Raw genomic sequence first — 9716 nt, forward strand, 5'->3', positions numbered from 1 at the left:
ATAGACAGGGTGAGTCAGATATGTGGAGAAGGTATATAACTCCAGAAACCTTAAAAACATTTAGAAAATTTTATCCAGGTCTGTGTTTCTTGGATCTTTTGGCCTTCCGGAAGCTTCTGATTTCCTTTTAGATGTGTCACTCACTGCTCTGCCTTTTTCTGGCCTTACCCATAACTAAAGGAAAGGGTCTTTGTGCTTGACCCTAAAGCTATAATTGAGGGAGAATAATAGCTGTCTTTTTTTTTTTGCTTAAAGACAGATTTGGCATCTTTAAGTCTTTTCAGCCTGGAGGGAATATTCCTTCCAATGGTAAACTATTCTTTAGAGTCCCTTTCTTTCCTGGAGTTGAGACTTATAATAGGCAGAGAGCCCCAGTTTAAGACTGTGCTTGGATTTAATATATTTCTTCACGATTAGCACTGATTCTGTGATGCCATAGAATGTGGAGTATTCTGGTACACGAGCATGGAATTTGGAATCAGAGGACTTGAATTCAAGTCTTAGTGTTTCTACTCTGGCCCTGTTCAAGCAATGAAGTCTCTTTGATGCTCAATTTCCCAGGAAGAGATCCCATGAGAAGCAATACATGATATGTGTGAGGTACCTAGCATTGAGTCTAGCACAGGGCGGGAACTCAGTAACTCTAGTTTCCATCAAATCCTCTTTCTCATGATATCGCTTATCAGATGGTCAGTATTTATCAAATGGTCAACAAATGGTCTTTGTTGACCATTTGATAAATGACACCATGAGGAAGAGAATTTGATGGACATTTTACCTATCAGGCCATGTACTAGGAGCTGGAGAGAAATGGACAAACAAGACATGATAGTAAACTGGCTGACCCGTGAGAAGATCAGACAAAATGTCTGGGATTCATTGTGACCAGTTTTGCTGGAGGGCAGGAGGACATCCGGTTCACAATATCTGGAAGAGTTAAGGACTTGGCCGTCTCTCTCTGCTCTTCTTCTTCCAGTTTCATCTGGACCTGATGCCTGGACTATTGCACTAGTCTCTCAATAGGCATTGTACTCTCAGTCCCTGCTACATACTTGGTGACTAGAATATGGCTAAGAATTGAGGAAAACAGGAGAGCTCAGAGGAAATGGGAAGAAGAGCCAGTGAGAGATGAATGTGGGGCTCCAAGCTCACTATGACCTTCCTTTGCAGCCATCCCAGGGCATGGCCTAGGGCTGAGCCAGAAAGGAATGCCAGGACATCAGTATTCTGTTTGAAGGAGTTATTTCCCTCCCCTTCCCCCACAAGAGCATCACAGCTCTTCCCAGTTTCAGTGTCTTCCTCCAGCTCAACGACTGCCCTGAACCTTCAATTAACCCCTTTCCCTCGCGTATAACTTATCATCCCTACCTTTATCTCTCCTACTAGTGTCTTCTTCCATATCTTCAGTGGGCTGCCTCAGTTCCATAGAAACATTTTTCACTTCCTTCGACTTGTTTCCCCACCTAACCCAAGGAGCACGGCCAAAAGACAAATAAAGAGGAAGAAAGACAAAAGACGGAGAAATCAATGAATAGAGGAGGACGGAAGTCAGGGAGCAGAGCATATAGATGCTTAGGCATGGAGGGTCTGAGGTGGATAGAAGGAGGTCAGACAGGTAGGGAGCATCAGGCAGAGGATGTCTAGGGGTGGGTCTGCATGGGTCAGGCCCCTGCCAGTGCCCTTCCTCTCCTTACCTGGTCCTGGGCTCTGTGAGGGATGAGTCAGGAGCCTGCTAGATTCTCCTTTAATATTTGATCCTTAGGGAGGACAAATCAGGCAACTTCTTAATCAGCCTGTGTGCTGTGGGATTCTCCAGGCCCCCAGAAGCCTTCCTCAGCCCTAAGCATACATTTTAGCATCCCAGCTTGCACTCAAGGCCTGTACACCCAACCAGACCCCTCCTCCACTCCCCACAGGCCTCTGCCTACTCCACCTCACAGTCCAAGGGGACTTATGTGTGAACATCAATTAGAGTAAGTGCATAGTCAGAGAAATACAGGTGCGAGGGCTAGGCATGCATGCCAGGGAAGAATTTTATGACCATAAGGAATGACTAGGGGTTTCCAGGTGGATTGTCAGGGAAGGACTCTATTCTGATCTCAGCCAGACTACCCTACTTCACTGTCTCCATCATGTTGGGTCCTGGCCTGATGTGCGCCTGTCTTGTGATTCCAAAGTCTGTGACCTTATGAAGGGAAGGGAATATGCCTCGAACATCTGTAAGATCCTTAGCAAAACTTGACTCAAGCTAAACCAGCTGATGAATATTTCACATGGGAGCAAAGCCCTGGATAGTAGGAAAACCTGAGATCAAATCCTGAATCTGCCACTTCTGGTGTATTGTTGGAAAAGATACTGGCCTCCCTGTGCTTCAGTTTCATCATCAGAGAAATGGAGCAATAATGGTGTAGGGTAGTTTTGGGGATTAAATATGGTAAATTATTTAATTTATTAAATTATAGGGATTAAATATACAGTTCTTTTGGTAAAATATGCATGTAATGTATGCTCAAACTTACTCCCCAGTATACGTCAGATGGCTCATCTGTTCTGTTTGTCTTACAAACATATGTATTTTTTTGTAATTAGACGCAGAGTGATCAGGAACCACCACCACTCAGCCACCTTCGTCTGTTTCTTAGGTCAGGCAGGACGTACAGCACGTCCTTCATAATTATGATCAGAATCAGTCCCAAGTATAGATGGAGGAGATAGCTCCTTGGATAATATTATGAGAGGTATCTGAAGTAAATGTCTTTGATTTGAAATTACCATCACTTGAGTCATTAGTAACACTCAGAGACATCAGATAGAGTCAGCTTGTTTGCAAACACTGTGTAGAACATTAGGTTGTGGCAGATTCTGAGACATACCAAGGTTCAGTGAGAGACATTTGCCATGAGCACTGGATGGGGAGATTAGTGGAACATGCTGTAGATATTAGGATGGCGTTCCAAATGTTTCCATCACGTTTTCATCATTCCCTCTCTTACTATATGCCCAATTCAACTCAACAAACATTTACTGACATTACTCTAAAACGTTACATCCAGGTAAAATGACACATTGTGCCCTCCAGAGGGCTCATGGTCTACTGAGGAGAAACAGTCCAAACATATCAGTACACTGTGACACAAACTGTATTGGGAGATGTCCAAGGTGCAGAGACAGGAGGGCTGATTAGCTCTGCTTGTGGGAAGGGACATGATGATTTCTCAGGAGACCTCTTACACTGAGTCTGGATAATGACTACAAATTTACCAAATGGATAAAAGGTAGTGCATTTCTAACAGGAAATTGTAATGTACAAACTCACAGAGTGCGCTATGGGAACATAAGAAAGAAAGAGACTCCATGGGGGTATTAAGGTAGAACTTCAGGAGGAAGGGATATTGAGACTGGCACCCTGCAGGCCAAATGACTAGACTGGAACCTAGGGATAGTTCAAGTTCAGAATAAATCAGTGTTATGGGTTGAATTGCATCTCACAGTAAGATATGTTCATTATGCTGATTTGGAACATGTATATATTATAAAATGATTGACACAAAAGTGTTAGTTAACACCTGTATCATTTCACATAATTACCTTTGTGTGTGTGTGTGTGTTGTGTGTGTGTGTGTGTAGAATATTTAAGATCCATTCTTAGTAATTTTTTAGTGTACAACACAGTATTGTTAACTATAGTCACCATGCTGTGTGTTACATCCCCAGACTTATTCATCTTGTAACTGGAAGTTTGTACTCTTTGACCAACATCTCTCCATTTCTCCCACACCCCAACACCAGGCAACCACCATTGTGCTCTCTGTTCTATGAGTCTGTCTCTTTTCAATTCCACATATAAATGAGATTACACTCCATTTGTCTTACTTCACTTAACGTAATACTGTCAAAGTCTGTTATGTGCTCTCACTTTCTCCAATGAGAGAATTTGCCAGCTGAGAAGGGCTATCTTGGCACTGAGCTCTGTCTCCTAGGGGAAGCAGTGATTCTGTAAAGTCAAACTGTTCCTTTTATCTCTTTCAATGCTTTTAATCTGGAGTGTGTGTGTGTGTGTGTGTGTGTGTGTGTGTGTGTATTAAAGACTTAAATGTAAGACCTGAAACCATAAAACTTTTAGAAGAGACATAGGCAATTAACTCTCTGATATTGCTAACAGTAATTTCTTTTCGGATATATCTCCTCAAACAAGGAAAACAAGAGAAGAAATAGGACTACATCAAACTAAAAAGATTTGTATAGCAAAGGAAACCATCAACAAAACTAAAAGACGACAAACTGATTGAGAGAAGATATTCACTAATGATACAACTGATAAGAGGTTACTATCCAAGTCTACAGCCATGCTACTCTGAACAAGCCTGATCCTGTCTGACCTCCAAAGCTAAGCAGGGTTGGGCCTGAATACTACTTGGAAGGGAGACCACCTAGGAAGACTAGGTGCTGTAGGCATTAAAAATTACAATCAATCAAGCAATCAATCAATCAATAAAGGATTGTAAGCTCACAAGGTCTTTGCAATCTGTGAGGTCAACCAAAGGTTGCTTCACCTAAAAAAAAAAAAGAGAGAGAGAGAGAGATTAATATCCAAAATATATAAAAAACTCATAAACTCAACAACCTGAATAATCCAATTAAAAAATGGGCAGAAAACCTGAACAGATATTTCTCCAAAGAGGAAATACAGATGGCCAATAGACATATGAAAAGACGCTCAAGGTCACTAATCATTAGAAAATTGCAAATTAAAATCACAATGAGATATCACCTGACACCTGTCAGAATGGCTATCATCAATAGATCAAAGAACAACAAGTGTTGGCGAGGATTAGGAGAAAACTGTTGGTGGGATTGCAAATTAGTACAGCCACTATGGAAAACAGTCTGGAGGTTTCTGAAAAAAATAAAAATGAATATGCCTTTTGACCCAGCAATTGTACTTCTGGGTATTTATCCAAAGAAAACCAAAACAATAATTTGTAAAGATCTGAGCACTCCTAAATTTTTCACGGCAGCACAATTTACAATAGCCAAGATAAGCAAGCAACCTAACTGCCCATCAACAGATGACTGGATAAAGAAGCTATGGTTCATATATACAATGGAATATTACTCATACATTAAAAAAATGAAATCCTACCATTTACAATAACATGAATGAACCTAGAGGTTATTATGCTGAGTGAAATAAGTCAGACAGGGATAGCAAATTACCATATAATTTCACTTATATGTGAATCTGAGGAAGAAAAAGAACAAACTAATCAAAAACAGACTCACAAATATAGAGGACAATCTGGTGACAGATAGAAGGGAAGGGGGTGGGAGGCCGGAAGAAAAGGGTGAATGGTTAAAGAAGGACATTAGTAGTTAATAGATGGTCATGGGGATAGAGAACACAGCGTAGGTAGTGCAGCTAACAATAATATAATGGCTAGGTGGAGGGCCAGAGGAGAGGAAGAGCAAATAAGGGAATTGTTTTATGAACTATAAAAATGTCTAACCAATGTACTGTATACTTGAAACTAATAATATAAAATTTTAATAAAGAATCTAATGCCTGATGATCTGAGGTGCAGTTGAGGCAGTGTAGCCAGCGCTGGGGAATGGCTGCAAATACAGATGAAGCTTTGCTCAGTCTCCTGACGCTCACCTCTCGCTGTGTAGCCCAGTTTCTCACAGGCCATGGACTAGTACTGGTCTGTGGTCCAGGGGTTGGGGACCCCCGATTTAGCTAATGAATAAATCTAGAACACTGCCTAGTATCCACTTTACACTGTGTTCATATTGTTGTTTTCCAGTTGTTGGCATATACACTCTATTTTTTGGTGGTGATAGTATTATATCTTTGTGGTGTAATAGAGAATGAGGGGTGGTTTGGGATTCTACTTCACAGAACTGTTTGTGAGTTTGAGGACTTATAGAGCTTTTGGGAGCAGATCCCTCATGGAAGTTCAGAGGTTTGTGTTTATGCCCCTCAGTCACACAAATATCCCGCTTAGCAAAGGCTCAGCTTTCTCTGTTTGGAGAGGTGAGGTTGCAGATAACAACTTGGAAGTTTACAAAATAGAGTCTTGAGAAGCTTAAAAATTAGTAAGACCTGTGAAGATCTGACTCCAAGAGTAAAAATTACTATCAGGTCCCCTGTTCTGTGCCGCAATAGAGCCAGTTTCCCACCAGTGTTGCATTATAATCATAGGGACACAATGAGGGATGTACATCGTCCTTATATATGGTTCCTCTGTAACAGTAAGAGAGTATAACCATGAGGTTTGTGACAATGTGTTCACATGCCTCTAAAACCACAGTGTCTAAGTGCCTGGCACAGTGTAGGTACCTAGTCCATGCACAACAGATTCATTAGGCTAATATTTACCATGCCAGTCATTTTACAAGGCACTTTCTCTACTATATTTTGAGTTTTACTCTTTCAGGTACTACTCGTATTATTAATTCAGTTGTTGCTCTGGAACAAAAGTTACCCTACTCCACAGCAGGAGTTAGCAAACTTACATTTTTCAAGAGTTGTAAAAAAGAAAGAAGACAAATATGAGACTGAGACCATATATGGCCTGCAAAGCCTAAATATTTGCTATATGGCTCTTTATAGAATAAAAAAAATGTGTCAGTTCTTGCTCTAGAAAATAAAATCTGCATCATTGACTTATTACACTCTCACTTAAACATAAAGTACCTTAACACTTCCCAAACAATGCAGAAATCTTACAATGGTTTAAGTCCATTTTCTCTCCCACACTTTGCACAATTTTAGTGTCCACCTCCACCCCACTCCCTCAACAACTACAGAATCGGAATTTGTATTTTAACAAAGCTCCCCCACTTGATTCCTATGCACTTTCAAATTTGAGAAATAATAATTTAGCTAACATTGGTAGGACAATATCATACACTTGTGGTAGTAGTCCTGCAGTACAATCTTTATTTTTTTTCGAATCTCAGTAGTAAATAAAGCTTATAGAAAAATTAAGAGGAAAAATCGCAACTTTCTTGACACAGGTGTGGCTGCACGGTTCCAGGTAAGACTCATATCCCACCCTCTTGTCTTTTAACATCACTGTCTGGTTGATGTTCAACACCTGCAGTGAGTCTCCTGTCTGACACTGCCTGTGCTCATCCTGGAGAAAACCTGAGCTGGACATCATCTTCCTTATGTGTAAGGTCTCATTTCATTTTTGTAGAAGTAAAAGAAAAAAGAAAGCATTACGATTTTGTTAAAGAGAGAGTGCAAAAAGGGAAATAAAGTGCTAATTTCTTTTATTAACTTAAAGAAAAATAACTTTCTTGTCCTCCATTTCCCTGTCAGTTACCATTCATTTCTTTGCTCCCTTCTGAAGAAAATCTTCTAGAAAGAGTGGTCCACACTTCTATCTCAAACTGCTATCTTGTATTTCTCTCTCAATCACACTTCAGTCAGATTTCATCTCCCATCTTGTCACTAGCTCTGCCTGTTGGTTTAGTGGCAGTGGCCAGGAGATAATCTCAGCTTCTACTTTACTAGAACCCAAGATCACTTCCCTAGTGAAATAATTCCTCCTTTGAGCACTAGAGCCTCCAAACCCACCAAACCCAAAGTCGCAGGGATACAAAGCAAAAATTTCTCTGGAGGGCTATTTCATATTTCATATTTGTGAGAGGGACCACTCCCCTCACACCTCTTAGTTCATTGTCCAGTGCATTCTCTTAGAGAAAGACATAGAACGTGCAAGCATTAAGACACAAACTGCATTCTATCGAATGACACCACAAACTCACAAGACGTTTTCTCCAGATAGCACAATAACTGACACTTCAGTAAGTAACTCCTCTATCTTATCAAGCCCAGATGTTTTGGGGTGTTCAGACACAATGAGGTGTCATTGATTTCTATGAGTGAAGCGACTGTCATGCATTTTTTGAGATAAAGTAGATCTCACAGTTGGAGATGATACTGCATGGGATACTATGGCAATAGATAAGACACTCTTTAAGACCATTAATTTCTTGGTGAGTCTAGCTAAATCTTTGTCAATTTTGTTTATCTAGTTCTTGGTTCCACTGATCTCTTCTATTATCTTTTTAGTCTCTATTTCATCTATTTCTACTGTGATATTTGTTATTTCCTTCCTTCTCTTCTTTTTGGGCTTCATTTGTTCTTTCTATGGTTCCTTGAGGTGTAAAGTAAGGTTGTTTATTTGAGATTTTTGTTTGTTTGTTTCTTCAGGTAGGCATTTATTGCTATAAACTTTCCTCTTAGAATTACTTTTGCTGCATCCCATAAATTTTAGTATGCTGTATTTTTATTTTCATTTGTTTCAGTGTATTTTTTATTTCACTATTGATTTCTTCATTGACCCATTGGTTGCTTAGTAGCATGTTGTTTAATTTCCACATATTTGTGAATTTTCCGGGTTTTTTTGTAACTGATTTCTAGTTCCATAACATTGTGTTTAAAAAAGATGCTTGATGTAATTTTAATCTTCTTAAGTTTGTTAAGACTTGTTTTGTGGCCTAACATATGATATATTCTGGAGAATGTTTCATGTGCACTTGAGAAGTGTGTATTCAGTTGCATTAGATGGAATGTTTTGTATATGTCTGCGAGTTCCAATTGGTTTAATGTGTCATTTGAGGCCAATGTTTTTTTATTGATTTTTCTATCTGGATGATCTATCCATTGATGTAAACAAGATATTAAAGTTCCTTGCTATTATTGTATTGCTGTCTATTTTCTCTGTGAGTGTGTTAATATTTACTTTATATGTTTAAGTTCTCCTATGTTGGATGCATAAATATTTACAAATGTTATATCCTCTTGTTGGTACAACCCCTTCATCATTATGTAATGCCTTTCTTTGTCTCTTATTACATCTTTGTTTTAAAGTTTATTTTGTTTGATATAAGTATAGCTACTACAGCTTTCTTTTGATTTCCATTTTCGTGGAATACCTTTTTCCATCCCTTTACTTTCTGTCTATGTATGTCCTTACATCTGAAATGAGTCTCTTGTAGGTAGTATATAAGCGAATCTTGTTTTTATTTCTTTTAAATCCATTCAGCCACTCTATGTCTTTTGATTGAAGAATTTAGTTCATTTACATTTAAAGTAATTATAGATAAGTATGTACTTATTGCCACTTTGTTCATTGTTTTCTGGTGTTTTGTCATTTTTCTGTTCATTTCTTCTTCTCTTGCTCTTTCCTTTGTGGTTTGATAACTTTCTATAGTAGTATGCTGAAATTCTTTTCTCATTACCTTTAGTGTACCTATTATCATTTTTACTTGGTAGTTACTAATGGCTGAGTTTCTTTATCTACATGAAAAAGATAATATCTACCTCTGGAGTTGTTATAAGAATTAAAATAATAAATACATATAAAGAACTTAGACAGTGAATACCATACAGAAAGAGATCAATAAAGTTATCATTATTTAGGTACAATGAGTATTATGAAACACATTTTACAGATATGGAAATTAAATCCCAGGGAAGTGAGGTGACTTTTCCAAAGACATGGAAGATCAATGGTATATTTAAGCCTTGAAAACAGTTTTCTGTTTTCTTTTCCTAATGTTTCCAGTAGTCAAATTAATGCAAGTGTTTTTTCTAGATATCTCTCTCATCCTGGGTTCCTCATCCAGTCTAATGACTTCGGTGAAAGTATGGATGGTGTTGACAGAGACCAGAGGTACTGCAGATTGTCCTACTCTATAGT

The 9716-nt window shown here is 38.8% G+C and overlaps 1 pseudogene; it reads left to right on the forward strand.

The window, feature by feature from the left end:
* Positions 1 to 4336: 4336 nt before the first annotated feature.
* LOC118605099 lies at positions 4337 to 4455 on the forward strand (annotated as a pseudogene).
* The last annotated feature ends 5261 nt before the right edge of the window (positions 4456 to 9716 follow it).

Source organism: Rousettus aegyptiacus, unplaced genomic scaffold (genome assembly GCF_014176215.1).
Source record: "Rousettus aegyptiacus isolate mRouAeg1 unplaced genomic scaffold, mRouAeg1.p scaffold_m13_p_1, whole genome shotgun sequence".
NCBI classification, from domain to species: Eukaryota; Metazoa; Chordata; class Mammalia; order Chiroptera; family Pteropodidae; genus Rousettus; species Rousettus aegyptiacus.